Raw genomic sequence first — 26,449 nt, 5'->3', positions numbered from 1 at the left:
ATTTATTTACTTCCACGTAATCACTGTTTATGTAGAGGAAACGACGATCTCATCTCAACGTTAAAGGAAGCGTATGGTGGTCTCCATTCCAACGGAGATCGAATATAACCCGATTCGAGCGATTCGACCCTCTATCAGAGTAACGAAGCTCTTTCGATTCCGCTCACATCTTCACCGTGCCCGAGGAGAGTATCCCGTGCTGGTGCGCGTTTAGTACAACATTTCAGTTTGAACGTATACTGAATTTCCGATATACTGGAAAAGTGGTGACGAACAATGCATACTTCTCGTACACTCGAAAATGATATTGCCGGCGAGAAGTAAAATATTTTCCGAAACGTAAAGCTTCAGATCAATTGTACATCCATTTCCATATTCATCGGGGAATAATCGAGTCACAAATATTTCATTCGCGACGCTGTATGTATACAGAGTGTTTGAATGCTACCAGAAATGACGTTCCATAACGTATAACAAAACCGTTTCCGTGCTCTCGTTTCGCGCATTGCAGATTTTCTTTCACTATCCCTCTCTCTTTCTCTCTCTGTCTCTTTTTGTCTCTTGTCTATTGCTAGTCGCTGCGTCATTAAATCTGCGACGCGTCGACTTCCACCACTTTCAAGCCATTTGAGAGTTCGCGTATTGTGCATTCCGCCCTGCATGCAGATATGCATGCAGAATTATACCCCGAGCTTGCTACCCGACCTCTCTCTACGAGACCCTTTTCAATCCCTCTCTCGCGCACCTTAGAATGAATGAATGGGCTTAGCAACTACCGAGCGAAAGGCGCATCGCCATCGTGATGCTTGCTCAAGATCGAGCGAAATTTGTTACGTGATAAACATTTCAGAACAGGTTTTATTAATCCCCCATCTCATCTTATTTTATTTATTATTACTAATAGAATATAATGTCACTATTTTTTTATTAGAAGAAAATATAAAATTTTATGATTCTCTTCTTGAGAAAATATAAGAAAAAAATGTATAAGAATATCAATTACGTTAATAATTAATAAAGATATTCTTCATTGCAAATGCATTGTAACTGCAGATTCGCGGACTGACTGCAAGAAATGTTGATACAGGTGTCAGCTGTTGATCTAACGCTTGTTTTTAATCAACGTTCTGTATTCTTGACGTCGTAACATCTAGTCGGAAAGAATCATCTGTTTCCAAGTACTTTAATCAATATCTTTACGTTTTATTTCAATCGCACATATAATAATGAACAAGTAGAAAATAAAGAAATAATAATACAACGTTAATAAATTAATATCAAAATAAGTTGACATTTTCCTGAAATGTAAAGAACACAATTTTTTTAATGTTTAACGTTAAGACACGACAATTAACGTGCAAATGTTGTCGAGAATTGCAAAACATGTAAAGAAAAACAGCGACATTACATATTCTTATCATTCCGATTTCTTCATCTATTTCGTAATTATATCGATATTAAATTTAAAACGGCGACACCATGCAATTTGCATTTCCTCAGCATTGCATTAAATGGTTTCCGCGTTTCAATGCCGCGCGAGGCGACCGTCCCTTTCACGGGAAAATCTTTTTTTTTTACCCAGATGCAAACGAATACAGAGCTGATGTAATGAAAAATAAAAAAGGAAAAAGAAGAGAATCAACGCGGTCACCAGACACTCATATTCGTGCCATTCATTCGGTAAAAGAAGGGATAAGTTAGACGCGCGTTGTTGTTTGTCACATTTATCATTTGTACGCCGTGCATCATGTTTCAACAATTTCGCAAAACTGCATTGTTGATCCCGATGCAAATACATACATACCGTGCGACATGGCCGTTCGGGCCGGCCACGCATAAATAAGCGTCGAGAGGCTATTCCTAGATATACGGGAACTCGGTACGAGTGCATATGCACAGTTGCGGCAATGCATATCAAGCGCAATTTTTAGTGTCATATAAAGCTACGCTTTAAATGGAACGATATGTCGTAAAAATAACGGGAAGAAATCTTTTAAACGCCATATGGCATTTTTAGGGGTATCAAACCGCGAATCAAATTGATTTCGATGATCATTTAACCGAGTTATACAGTTTCTATATATATTTATACATGTAGTTTATATGTAAAAAATTATATAGTAAAATTATACCTATATCTTTATATTCCTTCTTTTACATATTGAGTTAATATATTATTTGATATATTTGAATATAATATTTAAATTATTTTTTTTACGATGCATTTTTTGCAGAATAATAAGCTTCTTCTGAATTTTAATTATAGTTTAATTAAAGATAACTTTCTTGGCGACTATGATTGTCCTTTTAATAGAATTACTTACCTATCATAAAATTATACTTCAAACCGAACAATCCAAATTATAGTTTATTATTTCTAAACAATTTAGAAAAATAATAATAATCAGATTAGTGGATTTGAAGAAAAATATAAAAATCAAAAAAATATGATTTTATAAGAAAATATTTCAAAGATTTCGATATCATTCTTATATATGTACCTATTCAATATTCTTTTTAAATATTTATTAGATATATTGAAAACCATTTTATATAACTTTAAATGTTCAGGAAATTATTTTTCTCATAAAAACATAAGAAAAATTATGTTTTAATCATTTTCAAGTGCGCACACCTGCGTCCCCTTAAAACACGTGCATCGCGAAAATAAAACTATTGCGAATTATTTCGTTTTCCGGACTTCAACCTCGTTGCTCCTCTGATTGACCTCCTCGGTCAGTCGTGTGAACGTGTCCCATCAGTGAAATTGTAATACCTCTCGACGCCACCGAGGGATTCGAAATGTTTCAAGCGGGAGCTTAAAGCACGCACACATACATACATGCATGTGTACACTTATGTCCTAATACATACACGTGTATATACATCTGGACGTAACGATACACATACGTAACTCTGTCGACACTACCATCGACACCTTTACGAGCACTACGTGTGTTCGTTCGAGCAACGTGAGATGTTCATCGCCGTATATACGGCACACACGTACGGGACTTACACAACGACACGAGGGTCCGAGCTTGATACTCACACAGGACCGTTTGATTGGGTGTATCGAGGATAAGGTGATAACGATAACGGTTATCGTTATAGCCTATTCAGTATCTTTGACTACGAAGTGTTAAAGTATTCCGAGCGGCCGGGATCTCGAGATCGTTATTGCACCGAAGAAGTTGCTTCTTCTAACACGTGTTAGAATTCGTGATTGTACGAATTCGCCACGTATAACATTCCCGCGAAGACTTCTATTTATACGATCGCTATCATCAATTTTAATCTTACATATTCGATGAATATTTCTTTGCAATTCGTGTTATATAAATGAGAATATCTGTAAATATCGTGTTCTAGAAATACATGAGATCGATCTATTTTGCTGGTGAATGGAAATAGTTTTTTATTTTTTTCTTTATTCTTTTTCTCTTATTTCTCCCCCTCTTTCGGAAATTGATTCTGAAAATTGTACTTTCAAGCGTGGTTCTTCGTTCATATAACTCTCGTGTGAAAACTCGCGTTCAAAGTTCAGTATATTTCATAAAATAAAAGTCCTCGACCGAGACTTCAACCGAACGATATAAACTGACAATTCTGGCTTCGTACTTCAGGTCGAGAGGTCGCATCTCATCCCTCCGCGATTTAGTTGGCTTCGCACAGCCCCGTGACGGGATTTTCCCGTATTACGAAGTACAGATTTATTCAAGCTAGTTAAGTGATTAAACAGATGAATCCTTTGACCCATGTTTAACTTGAATTCTTACGGAACTTTAATGCCGATCCCGCGGTCACGACTTAGACTTCATTTTTCGCGTATTAAATTAAAATTTGTATCTTTTGATTTTTTTTTTTTTTTTTTTTTTTTTTTGAGACATTAGGTAGTTCTAATTTTTTTTTACGCTCTGGCGTAAACTTATTGTGATAACTATCACGTAATTTATTTAATTAATTACTAATATCCGATTTTTAATTAATAATCTCTTAGAATCATTTTGCGGATCATGCAGATTTAACTTAATTTACAAAAAAAAAGAGTTTTTTCATAATCTTTTAATCATATCTCAAGATATTGAGAAAAATATTTGCCACGAAATATCGCACGTAATTTCGCGTATGTATTAATGAAATTACCGTATAACGTAGAATTATTCGCACACGTCCTGAGGTAAATCTCCGAGGTAATATAAAAACTTGACGCGAATAAATGTGTCGATGAATTTTTCACATCGTTCATACCTTCGCTACCAACAAGATCGCGTTGTCTCCTACATCTTTGAAGAACTTACCGGAAACAAGCTACCGGAGCAACTATTCGCGCCGGAATAGAGAGCCCCGAATAGCGAATTCCCAGATGACCCCTTCCAACGGATATTCTCTCCTCTCGATATTCAAGCTGCGGTGACTTTACGCTGGTACGGGCCTCTCTGCTTCTTTAGTTTTCCGATTCAGAACAGCTATCCTCGTTTGAATCTGCCGATGAAGCGCATCTCGCCACGTTCGCGAAAGTCTCTGTCCGTAGCAAGATCTGCGGGATCGTGTCTCCTTAGATTGGCCGCTTTGTTCGAATGAAACTGCCACTATCCTTCGCCTTCTTTTTTTCTCGCACAGCATCCCCTCGCCTTTCGTCTCTCTTCTTCCACTTGTCTCTTTAAACTGTCTTCCGCTAAAGTCACGACTTCGTCCCCAAAGAGATATTGGAGTAGTGACGTGGTCCTCGGGGCGTGATCTACTGTCTCGCCAGTGCTGCACCTAACTACTTGACGTAGTAGTCATGGCACTCGAAATTGCGGCAACGAAATTTCGGAAGAGAATTGCACGAAAAAGCAAAAATATGTTAACAATATAGAATTGTAAAAAAAGAGCAAATCATTCTAAAAATATCTCAAAGTTATTTATAATCTTACAAATTCTTTAAATTATATTTTGCATTTGAATTTATATATCAGTATCGTTATTATCGTTATTGCGAGCGGACGAAAATTAAAAAAAGACCCGATAAATAAAGGATGTATTTTCTGGAAATAATGCGTTAAAAAAAATTAGTTTACTTAGAGTCAACTAATTGGAAGACCGCGATTCTGTTGCCTCAATTCCATGAGCAACCGAGCGCACAAAAATAAATGTTACGGCAGGAGTTGGGTAAATAGGGTAAAAGTAGCAGAAAGATATTGAACTCGCCAGGCCACTCTGCGGAAATTGTTTGAAATGAAAAAAGGTCAAAAAAGATATCAACTTATTTTGTACCACATTCAACCTGTCAAATAGTTCGAGAAATCTCTTTACGGGGGAGCAGCGTATATATATCTCGGCCCCGAAACGATAAAAACTCACACAAGAAAGATTATTTTACTTTATAGTTTGATACTTTGAAGTTTTGTGAAATGCATATATAAAATGTATTTTAAACGTGTACCAATCACGGGATATTCCTTTTTCCTCTCATTGTCAGATGAAAACGACGAATTCGTGAAAGTTCTATCGTGATAAAAAAATTCTTTCTAATCTTTACATTGCCATATTACTGTACATGCCAAAATCTCAAAGTTATTAAACAAATTGCTTTATGATGTCGCAAAAAATGCAGCAGTGTGAAAACAGGATTAATATAATTTTTCCTTTTTAATTCATTTGTGTCAATGCGATTAAAGTATTATATATTAATTTATTTTTATATATTAATTTACATATTATATATTGTAATATATATTTTAATTTATATATAATATATAATAAATATATAAATTATTTATTATATATTATATTGTATATTAATTTATTATAAAAACACGTACTCTGGATATATTTTCTACCATTCTCAAAGTATTGCAATATTGTTGGAAGATTCTCCGATACTCAATGTCATTTCTTCCGGCCAGATATTGCTTCGTGTTTCTCGCTCGAGAAATTCAATGATTTCAATCCCAGTATGAGTATAGTTCGTTTAAAGAAAATCGGTCGAGTAAAAGTGCCGACATCTCCAATGTCGGTATCAAGATTATCTTTTATCTACACTTTTTTACAAAAGCAAGATTTCTGTTGCTTATTCCGAATCTGCTCCCCTTCAAAAGTTAAACGTGATAATTCGTGCAACGCGCGATGAAAGAATAAGAATATTATCTAAAGACGCATTAAATACATGTACTTTGATGAAAGGATGACATCAAAAGCAACATAGCATCGTTGACAAACTTGAGATAGAGCATCAGGCAATAGTAACGTTACTATGTCACGTGCGCGTAATGTCATTACGTTTCATGCAAAATGTATAACGGTGCATGCAACAAGACCGCAACGAAATAATGCTAATTTATTCGGTGTGCATATTGCACAGGGGAAGGGAGGGAAAGGGCAAGTGTATAATCCGAGATATCTTGTCCTCTCAAAGATGCGAAATTAGACAATTCCGTATTTCGATACGTAAGATATTCGATCTCATCATTAACACAATCGTTAGTTTATTCCAATTCTTTCAAATGTAAAGAGTTTAAGACGATTAAAAAATTAAATTTATAATAAAAAAATAATTCCAATATTTATTTAAATAAATACTTATTTTTAATTATTACTATATAAATTATTATTTATTTAAATAAGTATTTAAATAGTTATTTTCAACAATTATTGATGATAATGTTAAAAAATTTGGAAATAACCTTTCCAGTTTGGTAGTTGAAGAATGTGGCTGTCTATATTTACGCGATTACCTTCTCTTACAATTTACGAGTCCCAGATGTATCTACTCGCAAAGTGTGCCGAGGACGTGAAAATTAACGTGTGTAAAGCGAAAAATACGCGGTTGAACTCGGTTGAAATTCCCGCGTGAATGATTCAAGGGCGGATGAGTTCTAGCTGTCTGAGTGTGTACGCTTCACAGCGCGCCCTTATAATGCATGCAACCCATGTATCGTAATTTATAATAACGTGGTTTATATAAGGGAAATAAAGAGAGAGAGAGAGAGAAAAAGAGAGAGAACAGACACGATGACATTATTACCAGCAGCAACGTTATTCTGATACACGACATCCACACGAGCCCTGAAATATACGCTTCGCAGTGCACACGTGCGTCGTCGACGACGTCGTGGATCCATTTGTGCGAACGTAAATGCACGGTTTGCGAGGGTCGCTGCAAGATTGCAATCCATTCATGTGTACTCAAATTATAATATACATATATATACGTTACATATACTTAAATAACACTGACGCTTCTCTGCTACATCAGTTCATTGCACACATCTATAAATTTTTTTACGTATAAAATTCTTCTCAATATTGTCATTTACTTTCGAATAATTATATCATAAATAATTTGGATGGCATATCTGCCCACTTTTCGCAGTGACAAGTACATGTAAAGTCGCTTTCGTTCGCCAATGCTTCGTTTCTTCGCTTTTTGTCGATCGGAAGGCTCCGCCTTCGGAGCACCCATACGATTTGAAAGCCGGTTATTATTACACTCTCTCGAGTCATAGGAACTAGAATTGCCAACATCTGTCGCAATTCACACAACACATTTTGGCATTATATATCTAATTTTATTTATTTATTATATATATAGTATATATATATATATTATAATTAATTGCATCTTCGAATTAGTTGAAATTAAATAGTACCTATATTTTAAAAAACGAATCTCTCGATGCATTTCTTATTAAAATTAGATGCACACTGTATGCAACATCATTGTCACATCAAGGAAATATCAAATGTTCTTATATAAGCTATAAATATCGCGATGATTCGATTCTGTGACGATGGATGTATATTAGTCCATTTGAGAGCCATATAAGAATATTTGATGTTACGTTGACGTCACGGTGTGACGTATATACGCAGAGAAAATATTATAGTAAAAATTATAATCTAATTTTTTTGTAATCGCGGAATATATTAACACATAAAAGAAATCACGATATTTCTATTCAATATTATTATTGTATATGTATTAAATTTTTCAAAGGAGTATGTAATAAAATATTTTGATACATAAACAACAAACGCATAAACAATAAATGCATAATCGTTAACAAACAATAGAACAAATATTTAAAAACATAATTTAAAAAAATTTGTATCCTTTTCTAAAAAAAAGGCATGTTATTGACATTATTGTCGCTTTTCCACGATGCTGTCTCGATTCGCGTTGTGTGTTATATTCATAGCATCGAGCAGCTGTCATCGCGAGGATTAGCAGCTTGATAGTTTGTCCAAAATAAAATTAAATAAAATAATATTGTTTTAAATAATATGTTATAATACTTTAAACTTAATTAATATTTTTGACAATTATCAGCTGATTTCTGTCAAAAAATATTAATCGCAGATAAAGTATTATAACATATTATATTACTTACAAAATATTATTATTTTAATTATAATATGTTGTAAATAATATAATATGTTATAATATACTGATAATATATACTTTGTCCGCGAGTAATATTTTTTGACAGAAATCAGCTGATAACTGTCAAAAATATTAATCAAATTTAAAGTATTAAAACATTATTTAAAACATATTAATATTTTATTTAATTTTATTTTGGACAAACTGTCAAATTGCCAACTCTTGCGATGATAGTCTCTCGATGCTACGAATATAACGTACAACGCAAATCAAGGCAGCTAATCAACATTGCGAAAAAGAGGCAACAATACTTACGAGAATTGACTTAACACGCCTTTTTTAGAAAGGAACTAGAACAACACTCCTCGATTTTATGTTAAAAAGAATGGTACAGAAATCAGCTGATAACTGATAACTATCAAAAAATTAACACCTTATTAATATTTTTTGACAGAAATCAGCTGATTAATTTGCTAATTAATTTTAAAAATAATAATGTTATAAAAATTAAAATAATAATATGTTTTAAATAATATGTCATAATTCTTTAAACTCAATTATTATTTTGACAGTTATCAGCTGATTTCTGTCAAAAAATATTAATCGCAGATAAGGCATTATAACATATTATTTACAACATATTTCTATTTTACATTTTATAACATATTATTATTTTAAAATTTAATTAGCGAATTAACGCTTTATTAATATTTCTGGACAGAAATCAGCTGATTAAAACGTTAATTTGTTAATTAAATTTTAAAATAATAGTATGTAGTAAAAATTATAACATAATAATGTTTTAAATAAAATGTTATAATACTTTAAACTCGATTAGTATTTTTTGACAGTTATCAGCTGATTTCTGTCAAAAAATATTTGAGTTTAAAGTATTATAACATATATATTATTCATAACATTGTTATTTTAATTTTTATAACATATTTTTATTTTAACATTTAATTAGCAAATTAACGTTTAATCAGCTGATTTCTGTCAAAAATTATTAATCAAGTTTAAACACATTTTATATAAAAGTATCATTATTTTTTATGTAAAATCGAGCACGCATAGCGCGCGCTTGTGTTGTTTTAGTATAGTAATAAATATTTTAGTGTTGTTATATTACAGTTTTACAATAAATGTTGTAAAAGGAAATGTATTTTTTCTTGTAATTTGTACTATAAAATTTTCTTCATGTGCATTCTTAACTTATACACATTATTCTATATTCTATATTATTATATTATTCTATATATATTTTATTATTAAAATCTAATTATTTATTTTATGATATATTCTGATAGTAAGCGATATTACATAATTTGTTGCGTATAAATCTATAAGATAGATCCCCCCTGGTTTTATCGGAGCGAGTTTATAGAAAGAGAGAGAGATAAAAAAGATTATGTATTATTCTACACATATATTGCATACAAAACTTGAGAAGCGCATCATTACATATTAGCGTTACGGAGAAAAGAACGATATAGACACAGGAGGAGGTAAGGTGGGATCACGGCAGGATCGAAGAAGAAAAGCAGAACGGTACACCGAGGCGATTACGAGAAGGATCGAAAAGACGTAATACAAGAATAAAAGAAAAGAGGATAAAAAGAGAGAGAAAAACAGGATGAAGGCTCTTTAAGCAGAGAGTGCTCTGAACGACAGGTGAGTTCTTTGATAAAGGTAGAGAGAGGTTACGATTTCTAGGGAGAGGAGGAATAAAGGGAGAGAGATGGAAAAAGAACGTTTATGTCGCGAAGACACAGAGAGGGGGAGGGAGAAAGAGAAAGAGAGAGATTAGGCAGAGGCGAGAGTAGGCGACGATGTGCGGCGAACGAAGGCACGAAGGCGCAGCGCGCAGTCAGCGCTCGGTCTGGCGGGGTGGTGGAGAGAGCAGGATTGGGGAGACTAGGGAGTAGGGAGTAGGGAGATCGTTCGGGGTGAAGTTGGTAGAGGAGTGAGGGACGCACACGCCGGCGCCTCAGTATTCAGTACCGCGGTGTCTATCGAAGTGTTCGTCTCGTGGAGAATAGTCCGGGGACCGGAGACGTTGGAGACAAAAGACTTCTCTCTGCTCTTAGCCCGTCCATCCTTTCGGGAAGTTCGTGCATAGAAAGAGAGAGAGAGAAGAAGAAAAAGGATATTTCGTCGCTCGTTTTTCTTCCGTTTTCGCGACGATGTCGCGTCGTTTCTACGACGAGCAAGGCTAGCCAACCGCGACTTCGGCGGAAGCCGCGACCGGGCTGTCTCTCTCTCTTTCTCTCCTCTCGCGTTCGACGGAGAGCGACGATATCGGGACGCGACTGTACCAGCTGTGTGACGCGATCGGGAGCGAGTGTATGCGTGCTGTGTTCTCGGTTTATCTTCTTGTTTTGTGCGCGAGTCAAGTTTTGCTTTCGCGCTCGCCGGTTCTCGTTTCTCTCTCTTGTGTGCACCGATGTTTTCTCTGCCGTGGCCCCATTAGCGCGAGGAGGGAACAAAGGGAGAGACAACGAGCGAGAGACCAACAGCGGGACAAAAGGGAGAAGAGAACTACGTACATATATAGAGACGTTCGTATCGATCGAGAGCTGCACTCAACTTCATGTGAGTCGATGAGTTTTGTATTACTGCGTATTCGCAATCTTTAATCAAACGTCTTCTCGCGACGAAAGAGAGGACGTAGATGCGTGGCTCGTCCATTCTCGTGTTTCTCGTTAGGTCATTACGTCTCCGTTAACGAAATATTATTACAACGGATGTCCCACGTATGTATACGTGTGTGTGAAATAATATAATCGAAATAATGCTCGAAAAATAGCCGCGATTATTCGCGCAAAATGTAAAGCCACTTTCGTACACAACTGTGTTTGCATTCCAAAATCAAGGTTTGATGTTGACATTCCAAACTAACTTACGATCACGCAGCTCGTTGCCTGTCTGTTTGTTTACCTTTTTTAGAGACGACGCACTACGTATAATATTACATTTGAAGTGCGATAAAACATATCTATTATAATCAGATGATAATCTCGATATATAGTTTCAATGCATCATATCTCTATTTCTAAATACTTGCTATATTTTCGAGAGATAATCATATCTCACTCTCGTAACTAATCTAATTTTTTGTTCGTATAAAATGAATAATAAGTTTAATGTGTATTAATATCGATGAAAATAGTATTGGTATTTGAGCAGATCATAAAACTTCATACATTATGTGTAATAAATAATAATGTATATTAAATATATATATATATAATGTTAATGTAATTATTATATTATAAAGAGTTTATTTTGCAATTATTTAAATTGATAATAAATTCTGATATATTATAGTAATGATATGACGGTTGAAAGAATTTGATTAATTTTCCAGCATTATTTCACCATTAAAAAATGGATGCACAATGTTATCAATTGTGTTATAAATTATATGAGAAATGATTAATAATGATAGAAAAATGCTACAAAAGAATGTTTTCACATACACATACTACAAAATAACAATGATTGTAATGTAATACCATTACAGTTATGGTAAGTTTTTTCCAATTATTTACTAATATAATAACTTTATTGAAGAGAGAGTTTATATAAATTGATATTTGTTTAAAAATTTATATTACATCCTCTCTCAACAACGTGTTGAAATTATTTAGAGAATAATTAATCGCATATGTTGTATTGCAATTGTAAAAGAAATGCTTATAAAAATACATTAAAGAAAAACTACGATTCGTTAAAAAGAATCTCGATATTATATTTCGATAGGCAGATATCAGATTTAAAGAATATTATCGTAACATTAAGGGCCACTTCGACCAACTCTGATTAACTTTAATCGACAATTAAACTATATTTTTGTCTCTTTTTAAGAACGTATCTTATAAGAGACAAAGATATAGTTTAATCGTCGATTAAACAGAAGAAAATTATTCGAGGATTTTAAATAAAAGAATGCTTTTATTGATGTGGGTGTGACGAGCAAACATTCTATACACCTTTATTTTATCGGATTACTTTCTAACGATAAATTCTTTGATTAAATTCCAAAGTTTTTCGATTCTTTTTTTCTCAATAAAAATAACAAGAGGCATAAAATTCCAATGACAATCAAATTTTACGAATGCACGCGCGTTTAGAGTTTTCTCGCGACCGTCACACGTTATTCGTATTCCCTTCTCGTATTATCGCTATTAATGGCTATAAGTTATAACATTTGTGCCGAACAAATTCGCACGTGCTCCTCATTCGCGAAAGCCGCCGGTGATATACATCTTCCAGAGCGATGGAGATTATGCTGCACGACGGGGCGTACTGTCGCTAATTAGACATGCGCCCTCGAACTCACCTCTCTGCATAATATCTCCGTGCTTTTATTGCATGTGAGGTCTAATTAAGGTAGCGAAACAAAAGCCACGGCCGACGGGCTTTAATGAAAGGATACTTGCCTAGAGTGACGTTTCGATTCAACCGGCTATATGGGAGATATATATCACTATTCTTTTGATATCTAACCGAACTCATTCATCTGGTATCCCACAAGTATTTCTGCAAATTTGATACTTTGTCAAGTACACTGTGTCTTTGTAATATCTGTTGGTTTTGCAGCTTAACGAATGAAATTGTTAAAGTCTGTCTCTCTCTCTCTTTATTCAGTTTGTGCGATTTACATCGCAGAGTATCGATGAAAAAAATACTTACGTCACGTTCAATACCTTATTTTACTGTTCGACAATATTCGACAGTATACGATGACATCACTTATTTGAAGGGTCGATCAATACTTACGAGTCGCAGGTTATAAGTGCAACTTTCCACATTGCGTTTCTGTTCTTGATCGATTGATAGAATCAATACTTTCGACGTATCGCGTTTAAGTAAACTTTGACATCAATATAGATGCTTGTTTAATGAAATTCTGTAGACTCGAGACATTGCTTCAGATAATATCAAAACTTTTCGGGATTATTTCAATAACTTCTGTAAATGTAATACTGATTAATTTTTTTCAGGTTTATTTTATATAAATGTTATATAATTTTATAAAATAATTTTATATAATGAAAAATTTCTTGAATATAATTCTTACATTTTTTTAAGAATATTTAAACGAAGAAAATTAAAATAGCTTGAATTAATTATCAACTGCATGCATAGTTTATTATCTGAAAGACTTTATTCAAAATAGACGCTTTGTCACGAGTCTTTATGAATTTTTGCATTTCATATCTGCTGCAGGCAGCAGCATGAAATTGAAACAAAAATCAGCAGAGAACTAAAAAGTAAAAGTGACGTTACGTTTCCAGAGAAATAAGCGTCAAATAGATGCCGTGAACAAAGAACGTGTGCTTCTATCAACCGGTGAATAAAATTAATTTTGAATACTTATTTATCAAAAACTGCTCAACTTACAAATCGTCAGGTGCCCTGTGTTTTACTGATAACATTTATTATGAAAATAAAATGGAAAATAAAAAGAAACGAATGAAAATCAGTTTAAAAGAATGTAATTTCTTTAATTTTCAGAATTTTGATTTACGGAATTGTTCTTTTATATTTATATGTGTGTGCAAAACAATTAAAATAATGTAGAATATAAAAAAAAGCTTTCGAAAAATTGATTCGCACGAAAGAGATTGGCGAAAATATTCTTTTTACATTCTTTCAGTTTATCGTTTCAGTATTTTAAATAAAATTATGTATTTTGGAACGATTTGAAGAAACAATCAGAAATATATTATTAATGACTGTAGCCCATGATATTGTGAATTTCCGGGAAAGTAGGACATCATTCTCATCTTTGTTTTTAGAAAAAAGGAGAAAGTTATATGAAAAGTGCAAAGTATTGCGCATTATTCTTTGCGCAGATGGTACATTCACACAGTATTTCATCTGGGAACGTAACAGACGCATTCAACATTAATTCTCTCAACATTCTCCATTAAACTTGCGAATAGCCCAAGCAAGTTTGCTATCTTAACAGAACTTTTAATGAAATCTTCTAACGTAAAACGCGCGTTTATACATATTCTCAGCGAAATAATCGTATTGCATACGAACGGGGGGTAAACACTTGAGGATATTTTGCGTCATACCGTAAATGCGTTATGCATTACGTGGAATTTTATACGCGGCGATGAGAACAATGCGGCGATGAGAACGATGCAACTCGCAATCATCCTCGATCATCTTGAATCATATGCGATAAAGGTGAAAAATTTGATTGGTTCGATCGAGCGATATCTTTTATCGCGCGCCGACCGGCTGTGAAAATTAATCCCGACACAAAAGTTGATTAGCGAGTTCCGAATATAAATCTCCTACTTTTCGGAGTTCTCCCCCTCCCCCCGTCGTATTTTCAAACGCAGATATAACTTACGGACATTAGTCATTGATATAATCGATCTCGGTTGTGCGGTAACTAATCTCGCGTGACGTATCACGACCGTAACGTAAATTTATCGTTAGCTAATTAGCCATTCCGTCGTTCATTCTCTTCCCCCTCTTCTCCTCCTGTCCCCCCGCTGCACCCGGATAGAATTTCTGTGTTAATTCGATGCATCGACTGCTCGCCACGAATTTGCCGGATCGTATTTCCGGCAGACCGATCTATCCATGAGACTATGATATTTCGTTGCGAATACTATTTCATAAAAGAAAAAAAGAAAAAAAGAAAAAAAAAGATAAATCTCAATCGCGAATCGAGGCGCGATAATTAATTTTTATTTAGAAAATTAATGTGTAATATAAGGTAGATTTTATTTTAGGAATGTTTAATGTAAAATTTACGAGCGTGATATTGCGTTTCCGTCGGCAAATTTTGTAGTTGATGGAAAAAGTTAACGTAACGAGCTTCTCTCCTCGGGTCCATCCCGAGTTGGGATTTGGCTTTTGTTACGAAAAGCCCTTTACGGCGCTCGCGCGCGGAGATAGTGTTTCTCAATTCATAATAGTCGGAGGATGTAGCTCCTCGTGTATTCCGCGATGCTGACCCATACCCTAGGGTGCTACCACCAGAGTTGCAAGACAGGTAGTGACGTCATCAACCCAGCTGCTTCTCTCTTTTGTGCTCGTCTTTCCTCTCTCCAAGACGTTCGCCGCGTCTCTGTAGCGAGTGTAATAGCTCGAGGTTCGTTAAATGTAATACGCGAGCGTGTACATGTTGGCGAGATATTATTTCAAGGAGAAGAGCAAAATCTTCTTTCCGATCGACAGAATCGAGTTTTTACTTTTTATACAGATTATTAAAAAGATATGTATAGAAAAAAAACGTATGTGGAAAAAATAATACCACACATCCTTCTATTTAATATATTTAAAATTTTATCTAACACCACATATATTACTAGTACATTAAGATTACATTCAGACAAATTATCTAAACATTCATTATCGGTCAGAAAAGAGATTTTAAACAAATATAAATATAACTTGAAAATTTTTATATTTATATAAAGGTAAAAATTGAAACACTGTTTTCTGCTAGTGTGATATATTTTATTCGAGCATTTAATTGCGAAAATTATAAGAAATATTTTAAAAGAGTTTTATATTAGTTTATTTCGTATGGTCATTGAAATTAATATCTTTTTTTTGAATTTTAATTTGGTTTTTTTTTTTAAAAAAGCGCGAACCATCGGTGCCATCTGTGCAAGCCAGTTTCCGAAACTAGATTTTATACTGAACAAGGCTTGACACGCGTGAAAATACGTTTATGCGATAAGGAAGATGGGGCTGGTCGTGAGCGAAATTCACCGTACAACCACCTATTTGCGGCGAGTTGTACGTAACTTTGGTATAACTATTAGGCAAGGAAGTATACATAAATTAGATCGCCGTCCCTGAAGCTTAAACATCACCGAAACTTTGTGATTTGCAAACATTTTGAGGCCCCAAAGTACTCTCTGTCTCGAAAATTTACGAGATCGGTCGGTCCCGCAGATTTATGACATTGAGGATACCGAACACTTAACGTTCTCCAGAGAATTGAATTAAAACTCGAAAAGAAAATACCCTTTAATTGCTCTTAATGACCGTGTACGTAGTAGATTTTTCTCAAAGTAACGAAGAAGAAAAGATTTGTTCCAAATGAGAGAAGCCGGCATCTTTATTAGCATCGTCCTTTGATATGATAAAGACAAAATGGAAAATAAGAAAAAGATTTAACGAGCAGTTATGATGTTAATTTATGTTGTCGTTTGACGACGTCGGCTTCATAATGCGATCTAAGACACGCAGGTCTGCGTCCATCTACAAATATACTCCGTATCGCGCGATACGCGTTATTTAACGCGGCCTCTCGCTCGCCCTTATCTCGGCGGTGCACTCGCGGTCGTTGCGTTCTCTATTCGTCATTGCACGTCATACAGGTATAAGTACGAAGATATAGTTGTCTCTGCAGTAGATAGCCTAGCGAATTCTCTTCCGGTGGTAGAGGTAGGCAGCTGCTTCTGCGCCGCGCATAGGGACGTATATAAGGTATAACTCTCTCTTGACGTCATTGACCCAGCTACTCGTCCCTTATGTGCGTCTTTTCGCAAGAGATATCGCGCATACCGACACGTAAGGTACGATATGCAAATCGCGCGTACGTATGAAGTTATTACCCGGGCACCGAGATTGTCACGCTTTATATTCTGCGCTTTATATAGCGCGAAGGTAAACGCGATATTTCGGAGCACATCTGTAATGTGTTCGCGCTTACTAATTTAGTGCGAGAACGCTTTCTTTTTTCTCTCTCTTTTTTTTTAATCTCTTCTCTCTCATAAATTTCAAAATTATCTCGCTTCTTCTCCGCAAGATCTCCCGAGATTTTTAAGCAAGGCGCGTAACTGCATTAACGCGCAATTTGCAGTCTACGCAAAACATTATAAGCTTGCGAGAAAATTACTTGTAGGTGTATCGATTTATCGAGAAGCAGAGACCATTTGCGATATAACGATTATGGATCGTCTGCGATAAAATGTTTACGATCTTATCGCGCGTCGAAAGATCGGCGTGAAAAATAACTGTCGGTTCTGAACCTGTCAATACTAAAAGTTACGTGGCGCGTAGATAAAACGCCAGCGTGTGATATCAGATCTGTTATATACGGTATAAAGCGTCGAGCGATTCTCGTAATATTTATCTCAACTTTCTCAATCAATGTAAATTTATACAGTTTTCCTTGCAGTTTTCTTTCCTTACAATTTTCTTCCTTTTTTTGACGTTTATGCAAATAGCTTATATATTTTTAATTCATCGATTATATGTAGAAACTTAATGCGTTTTACATTGCTAGAAAGCCATCTTGCCTGTTCCTCTCTATAATGGAAAATAAACTGTCGAATAATACTAGATAAATATATATCTTTCCGTTTTATCCGTTTTATTTATCGATTTGTACGGTTCTGCGCTAAATTAAACTTAAGCTGGCCTAAGGAGTTTTTAATGAAACGACGCAACACATTAACGGAATAGCACACACTCATCGATTGTGCTAAAATGGCCGTGCCAGCTTACAGACATCTTTAGCCATGTTTAACGATCGCGAAGGGTATAGGATACAGTATGGCGGTTTGTTCCATTCGGTACAGAGAGAATATAATGCTTTAGTACGTGAACGGGTAAACGTGTGCGCGGTATCGGTTCGTGGTTCGGACCGCGCCCTGGAATGTGCGCGAATTTAATATTGGCACGTGCTGATATAACGTACGGACTATATACACCAGTCGGAAGCCTCGCTAAAGCCACTTTGCACCGGCGAATTTCGTTTCGACGGAAATTATATGCCATCGATATATAGTTCTTTCTAGAACGCGATAAATCGAGTTTCGCGCCGCGAGATTCACATCACAAATTTCTTAGCAAGTTAGTTAAAAAAACTCCAACGAAATTATATATTTATAGAGATTGATTTCTAAAAATATAGCGCTTTCAAATATCTTTTTCCGAAGAAGAATTTACGCTCGAGAGAAATCCGCCTCGAGATATCGTACATATATCTCTCACGTACAGTTATACTACGGTTTAATTGATTTTCTTCCTTTCGCTCGTCGAATTAACTTGGCATCGGTAGATTCAAGAATAGTATCGCAGATAGAATCGTGCACCTTGCAGATTGCTCGATCGAATCGTATTTTTCCCTGGATTAATGTGATAATTAAACACGCGTAATTAAACACGTGCAATCGGAAATATGCTATATAAACACGCGCGCGCGTAGAAGTCCTTGTATAAGTGCACTTGTATCTCATTCCGTAGAGATACATACATTATTTTTTCAGTATCGCGATATCAGTTTTCCGTGTTTTTTTTTTTAACTACTACATTCCGAATATGACTGCATAAATATCAGGATTTTACGAGGGAAATTCTCAAAATTGATGCTATGCATATTGCAATCTAATTTAACATGCATATATGTGAATATACATATGTACGTGTTTGTAGATAGCGTGTGATAGGGAGAAAATATCTTATTTATCATATCATTATCCTGATCTTGTCTCTTTTTTGGTCTTCGCAAATATTTTTCGCTCCTCGCTTTCTCGAAGTACGTATATGAAGGTTTCATTTCCTTGAACAAACATAGCTTTTGTTCTGTTTTATTTGACATCTCTCGCATCGCAAACACACTTTACCGCAATTTTGATGTATAAAATTTGCAACGTGATAAACAGGAGCAGGATGATGAGTAATAATAACGATGCTACGCGCCGCAAATTTATCAGATATAAATTTATCGAACTTATCTATGCATTTTTTTCGGTGCAACGAGTCCGTGGAATTACTGCTTCCATGAAGAGAAGTATCTCAATCGTTATTGCAATGGGCCGTGAATCATTGTGCGAGATATTTCCGCGAGTGTAGGAGTTTTATTATACCGATCGTTCTATGGAAACCGTGGCGATCCATAAAATATGAATAAAATGGTAACCAATAAATCATGCAGATGCACATGTTCGCGAGGGAAGGAAACTGCGCGTTGTCGATTCTATCTTCGAGATGTGCGTTTCTTCGTTTATTCTTTTAAATTCTCCGTTTGGAATTCTTTATTCGATATTTATACGATTTTGTAATAATTTCTCTTCTTCGGAGAAGAAGCGTTCCTCTCTTTTCCACGAAATTTATTACACATAATCATTAATTTACGTTCTTCAGTACTCATTAGTATTCTCGCCATATCAATCTCATGATTTACTTCCGTAAGATGCATTGTCGAGTTTGCAGAAAGCGAGCGAAGGGGAAAGGGAAGGAGCGATAACCGTTTGATTCGTAGAAACGATCGTGCTCTCGCGACCATAAATTTAATCGAGCGTTTTAACCATTCACGACCGATTTTTCTCGCGAAGGGTTCTCGCTATCTGTCAATCAGCGCGTTCGTGTATGAATGCACACGCAAAGGCATCAGATGATCGCCAAAGATAATCTAGTTGATCGATGTATCGCCTATTTAAAAGATTTTTTTACCACCAGCAATCACATTTATTTACACATGTACTTGTAAGCCAAGCGCGAATGATTTTATCTCAGGACGTTTAGATTTATCGATATTTTGAGACGTAAATATCTGCATATATTATGACCTATGATATTCAATCGAAATTCTCACGATCTAATGAACCGACTCGAGTCTCTCACACGTATATCTATAATATATCCAAAGTGTATATTTCGCATGAAGCAATTAGCGGTATTTTAATTTTGCTTTATATCTTTTCTCGTGTCTTCCGTGAAGATTAAAGATGCCATTTGCCAGCGGTACTTAAGTCTATGGTCAAGGCTATTAACTTTGTTAATTATATCCGGAACTCTCAAGCGTATATTCTTTTTCCGACAACTACCATAATTTTCTTTGTAATCTTGAGACGAAAGAATTGTGAACAAATTCATTGAAATTAAATTTATACTCTCTCTTTCTTCGTCCCACATTGAATGTTATTTGCAAACGTAAATATTGCACAGTTATTTCAGCACAGCTTTGCTTTCGCAACTTTTCCATTATATCCGACGACAGTTCCGTTATTGTTGCGTTACTAGTATCGTGTCGAATATGAAATAGGCGCGTCCTACACGCCTATATGTACACACCGTATATGCATATCCGCCTGTGTAGACACGAGAAAGGTTTGGCTTCGTCCATCATTACAAGATTACAAATTGTATTGAAACGATCGATCGATCAATCGGGGTGGTCTTAAGGCTATTTTAAAACCATTTTTTTAAATTGTCCATCAGACAAATTAAAAGAAACGCAATCAAAATTGCTCTGGAAAATAAGTAAATAGTCATCGACGGTGTTCGTGAAATTAATTTTTAGAAAAAAATTATAGGTTTTATATTCGCTGAATATTTAAGCTTGAACCAACAAAAATGTGAGTCGTATTATTATTTTCGCGAGTGTTGGTACTACTTCAAAATGCGGCGCAAAATTTTCGTACGGCAAACTATTTCCGTACTCGTGTTTGTATAATTTTTCTCAATCTCCCTTGGCTCTTTACTTCGCATAGCAAAGATTGCGTTCGTCGAACGATCGTCAAAGTCTCTCGAACCTTATATGCGTTTCCGAGAAACGGAGAGAACGGCCATGCTCTTCTACAATCTATATTTAAACGAAAATCCCCGCATAGAGAATGGGCTTTAGGAATCAGTAGTGTCGCTTCCGTTCGGATATCATCAGGCCTTTCGATTCCGATTCACATGTCAATAAGCCAGAACGAGAGATTGTTTGGTGATAGCATATAGCATTTAACGTATAGCTATTGTATATCGCACCATTCAAAGATTCATTTGAATAAGTGTGTGTTTTTTTTTTTTAATAATGTTTAAGCGAACATATAGATTTTTTTGTATCGTCTCTTTCATCTACGGATATTTAATTAATTTTCTTTGATTAATATTTTATGAAAGAGAGAGAGAGACTTATAATGTTTTATAATTCTATAATTAATATTCAAAATTAGATGTATATATTTAAAAATTAAATGAAAAATTACTTCATCTTATTTGAAACTTAATTCACAAAAAGCTCTCTATTTCAATTTGCATATAATTTTAAAATTAAAGATCCGGACAAAATTTCTTTGGAATAAAATATAGATCATAATGAATCATTAAAGAAGCTACGCATTGAATATTTGACATGTCTAATAAACCACGAGTTTCTACTATATCAAATTTTTATAACTTTTTTATCGATAGGAGAAATATATTCTAATTCTATAACTATTATTTTCTATTAAATGAAATTGATTTAACTTGCGATCGAAAGTCAAACTAATATTCGGCAAAATGGCTCATATATATCCAGGATTACAAACGTAGATGATTAATGTATGCTGTAACGTGATTAATTTCTGTAGTTTGGTCAATATTTTGTCGACATGATGGGATTCACCTGCTCAACATCAATAATTAGCATGAAGGGTACTATGCATGTATATCTTACTCATTAATGAGATTGTGTTTATTGCCTTGTACGGATGTTAGTTAATGTACACAGGATGCGCATTGTAATGTCGATTGATTGTTTACTAACAAGCCTGTATCTATTCACACGAAACGTGGCTAATTGCATCGCAAATCTAATGTTCTTACATTGTACGATGAATTGGCAGCATGTTCCGACATTTTCGAGATAAGGCAATTGAGGCACTATTTACATTTACGGGAAAAGAGAAAAACTATAGAAAGACATGTCCTTTAGAATCGATAATTCTTCGTTATATTTAAATTATTTAAATTTAAAACATACGAAAAATAGAAGTTCTATTTTAATCATTCTTTTTCAAATGTTATTCTAAGTTTTATGCGGTTTTTTTTTAATGGAAACTTAATTTTCATCTTTAAAAAGCTATAAATAATCAAGCGCTTGATATTTTACTTATTTCGTTTTTATTTTTCGCGAAGGACAACAAAAAACGCTTATCTTTTTATCATGTTTTTAGGCATATCGACTGTAAGGGATATCATTATTGTTTTTCAGAAAAGTTTCATTTAAATTAATTAGTTACGCGGATCAGTGAACCGTCGCGAGACGAAACATCGTTCAATCGCCTACGGCCTACGATCATTATACGCATGACTCACGAAACAGTCTTATTAAACGGTGCTTTGTCTTGCATTTGCATATGGTAATTGATACGATTTATCGCGAGTTACCCTAACGCGACGGTTCACCACGCCGAGGTCATGTAATGTGAATAAATTCTTTCTCTTTATTCGCGTAACTCGCGTCGTATGTGACATTGAAACGATAAAATGCGATAATATATATACGCGTAACGCAAAGAATACGTAAATATCAGCGTTTGATTATTGTAGCATTTGTATTCCCTCGAGCTCAGTATATTTACGAGTCATTGTGTTTCGCGCTCCATACTGAAATATATTCGAGCTATTATTATACATTAAACATCAACTTTTTTGCATTTTTTAAAACTGTTAAATATCATTGCAAGGAGTCATTGGAAGATAAAGTACTGATAAAAAGTTTGTACAATAAGAGCATTATTTATAACGATGATATTTCTGAGAAAATATTTGTTGAATAAAATTTGCTCCTGAATTTCCTTCATATTGCATATTAAAACGCACTGCTAGAAATTCGCGCAACAGCCAGAAAACTTTTCCACGGTATGAACGGAGTCCCACGCTCTTGTTATTCCCTTAATTTATCAATGACGTCAACGTAATTACTCAAATTATGCCGTTCATCGTTATAAATTCCGTGCTACTTTAGTCAGCTGGATAATATTAAATAAAGGTCGTTTTTCGAGGCGAGAATTTTGAAATCGGAATTTTTTAGATAAATTGCCCTTACTCTGAAAATTCGCTACGTATTACAATTCTATAGCGGTATAGCGTAATATTTTGATGAGATTATACTTTTAATACAATCCACTGAATGTAAAATTTTTTAAATGCAATTTCGTAATGGAATCGTGTGCGATCCACACATATAAAGCGCATATAATTCCTTTCACATATTTCCGGATCTGTCTAGCTCGTACAGTAACCATCAGTGCCATTAATCCAATCTTCATTAAAAACGTATTACAGTAATTACCAAGAATAATTGAATCAAACTAATAAGATAATTATGCACCAGTGTACTTATTTAGCTACTAGAAAGGTTGATCTGGCTCATTTAACAAGTGCTTTTATGTAATTGTATCTTTTTCGTTATAGAAATACTTATTACATGTATATGCAAGAAAATATTGTGTCTTAGTATCTGTATATTGATTAATATACATATAGATAAAAATTTATATTAATTTATTAACACAGGAATTAGAAAATATTATAAATATTAGTATTATGATATGTATGAGCAATCCCGGATAATGAAACAATTACGTACTAATACACCTCATATATATTTAATATACAATTAAAAAGCATTGAATATTTTTTTATAAAATTATAACAAAAAACTATAATCGTAACTTTTATTGGTGAATCAACATAGGTACGCATCGGCGCGCAAATTCTACTCGTGCATTTTTTTTTTATTAAAAAGTTAACAGAAATGTTCGATCGACCACACGCACACGTGTGTATGTGCTCGCGCTTACATACACACACGCGTTCGTGATATCGTTGTGCATTTTACTGGATATTCTGGGCGGACTCACCCGCTGTAAATTTCTACCATGTACAACGCTGTTATTTTCGCGACGTAAGCCGCATAATTCGCAGACAGAACGATGACAGCTGGTACAATGCATGCGAATTGATCCTCATGCCTGCGAAGACCCGATTGAACATCGATTTGCGTCGATGAAAAAAAGGAAGGATGATAAAGCCCGAACACGCAAATCGTCTGCCAATCCGATTTGACAAACTGCCGTTTCAAAATAGCGCAATTAATTCCCTCACCGCGATTACGTTATACATATATAACGAGGTAATTGAATTTTCGCACCTTTACCTGTAAATGTGCGAACTTGATTTTGCGGCGACCAATAATGTCCAAATTAAACGACGATTCTAAAATTACATCGCGCGTTACTGTTATTCAAGCGGGATCTAATTCCATTTCCACTTTAAACGCGCTCTTGTAGCATTGAAAATCCAATTAACATCGATTTGGCGTAGTTGAAGTGGGTTTCCGTTAAAATTCTCAAATGCATTTCTCGATCATACAAATAAACGTACAAATAAACGTGCGCGATAAGTTTTTTGTCACAGAATAATTACGTGTGTATGAAATTTTAATTCGATTTAATAAAATCAAAATAAAATAAAGAACCATTGAAATAAGGGAAGGAACTTTATCGAATCCTTTCTCTCGCGTGGAAACGGAATAATATGCGGTTGCCAAGCGCTTCTCTTTGCGCTAGATACGGGTGAAAGCATTGCAAACTAGTCGCCGCCAGAGCTATAATATCGCTTTATTTATCGTGGTACATTTATGCGCGATTGTATCGGTCGCAGTAGCCAGTCGTGGTGCAAGGTGCACCTAACGACTGTTAGTTTGGCCGAACCACGACGATTTGCTCGCGAAGATGAATGGACGTCTGACCGGTTGGGGGGAACCAAGAACGGAAAAGCGACGCAAGAAACACGAGTGTCTCTCGTTTGATTGCGCAAACGGTATCGTCAAACAACAATATACGTGCAGAATAATACGAGTCGCTTCACACGTCGGTCTCTCAACATGTATATAGATATCGTTGGAGGGCGTCGACTGTCAGAAGGGTTCAACATACACGTGATACTCTCTAGTATAGAAGATGATGGCACGATCGAGATTTTTTTTCGCGATTCTCTCATCGTTCGTATAATTTTATGATCGATCTTATCTCGCCGATTTATAATCACATCAAACGATGACAGATCTCTCCTCGAGAGATAATCTCGCGTGTGTTTATTTATTTTCGGCCTCCACTAGCACGATACTTTTCGATACTTTCGATTGAAATCATAGAAATACTTTGCGTATCCCGTCATCTTTCTTATATAGAGAAAGCGTACGGTGTATAATATCGACAATTGCGATGGAGATGCGTTAGCATCTCGAATTCGCGTACTTTCCCCGGGAAACTCGATAACGCGCCGTCATCTGCATGTAAAAGCGCTCTCTCGCGATAGGTTTATTTAAATCTCAAGTTACGGTACCGCGACCTCGAGGCACTCGCTGCTCTCGCATAACCGCGGATTAAAGTCACAATAAATAAGAGCCGGAACTCTCCCGCATAATGCACGCGTAATTTACTCACCGATATGTCGATATTCGGATGGAATACGCCCTTAGCGAGGAGGATCTCCCTAAATCAGCGCGCTACTTGGGAGGGAAATTTCTCAAATCCTAACGTAGCCGAATGCATTTCCCACGTTACAGATTTCCATACGGGATCCTTCTATCTTCTATTCGTGCATATCTTCTATTGGATCCAAGGAAATTGTGCCTGCATTTTTACGATCTTACATAACGGTTGATAGTTGAATCACTCGGGCTGATTCATCGCAAACGCACGCTTGACATTTACATCAAATATTCACGACTAAGAATAAAAACGAGTCTTATTTGCAATATTCATATTCTATCGTTTCGATATAAGCAGTTACTTTACCGTGCGATGCGCACATGTATACAATATTTGTTTCATTGGGAGGAACGAAGATATATAACAGATATATTATTTATATTTGCAAATGTACAAATATAGTTAATTAGATATATTAATTTCACGATTATTATTATTATTATTATTACATAGTTCTATTAAAAGTTGTAAAAAGATGGTAAAGCCCCTATGGAGAAGACTCTTGGAATATCTCGAAGAATGTATGGCGCACGATCGCCGTTTAGGAGCGAAAAACAAAGTTAAATGAAAAGGATAACAAACTAATTAAACTACTATCCGCCACCGAAGTCTGAAGCACCCGGTGCTGCTTCCGTTTTCCGGTCGCCTCGCTCTCCTCTCTTTCGGAGATTACCATCCATTTTTATATACATGTGTGTATGGGTGCAACATACATAGCATGCTTATATAGCTTATTGTACACACACAAACACAAAAGCATTGCATGAGAATATCAGGCTCGTATATACACATATATATTTTGATTTTTATATATATGAGCTAATCTGATTTT

General features: G+C 35.1%; 1 protein-coding gene across 4 annotated transcripts in view; it reads left to right on the top strand.

Annotated features, from left to right (window-relative positions):
* The first annotated feature begins 10,349 nt into the window (after positions 1 to 10,349).
* Positions 10,350 to 26,449, top strand: part of LOC145935493 (uncharacterized) — a 59,007-nt gene continuing 42,907 nt past the window's right edge. For all 4 annotated transcript variants that reach the window (XM_083036906.1, XM_083036907.1, XM_083036904.1 and 1 more), the window contains exon 1: positions 10,350 to 10,960. The gene's annotated coding sequence lies outside the window, so the exon portion shown is untranslated. The remainder of the gene's footprint in view (positions 10,961 to 26,449) is intronic.

Source organism: Prenolepis imparis, unplaced genomic scaffold, assembly GCF_030444845.1.
Source record: "Prenolepis imparis isolate NDT839.2.m4 unplaced genomic scaffold, iyPreImpa1.0 SCAF_4, whole genome shotgun sequence".
NCBI classification, from domain to species: Eukaryota; Metazoa; Arthropoda; class Insecta; order Hymenoptera; family Formicidae; genus Prenolepis; species Prenolepis imparis.
The sequence above is the reverse complement of the archived record's forward strand: the minus strand, read 5'-3'. Positions and strand labels throughout refer to the sequence as shown.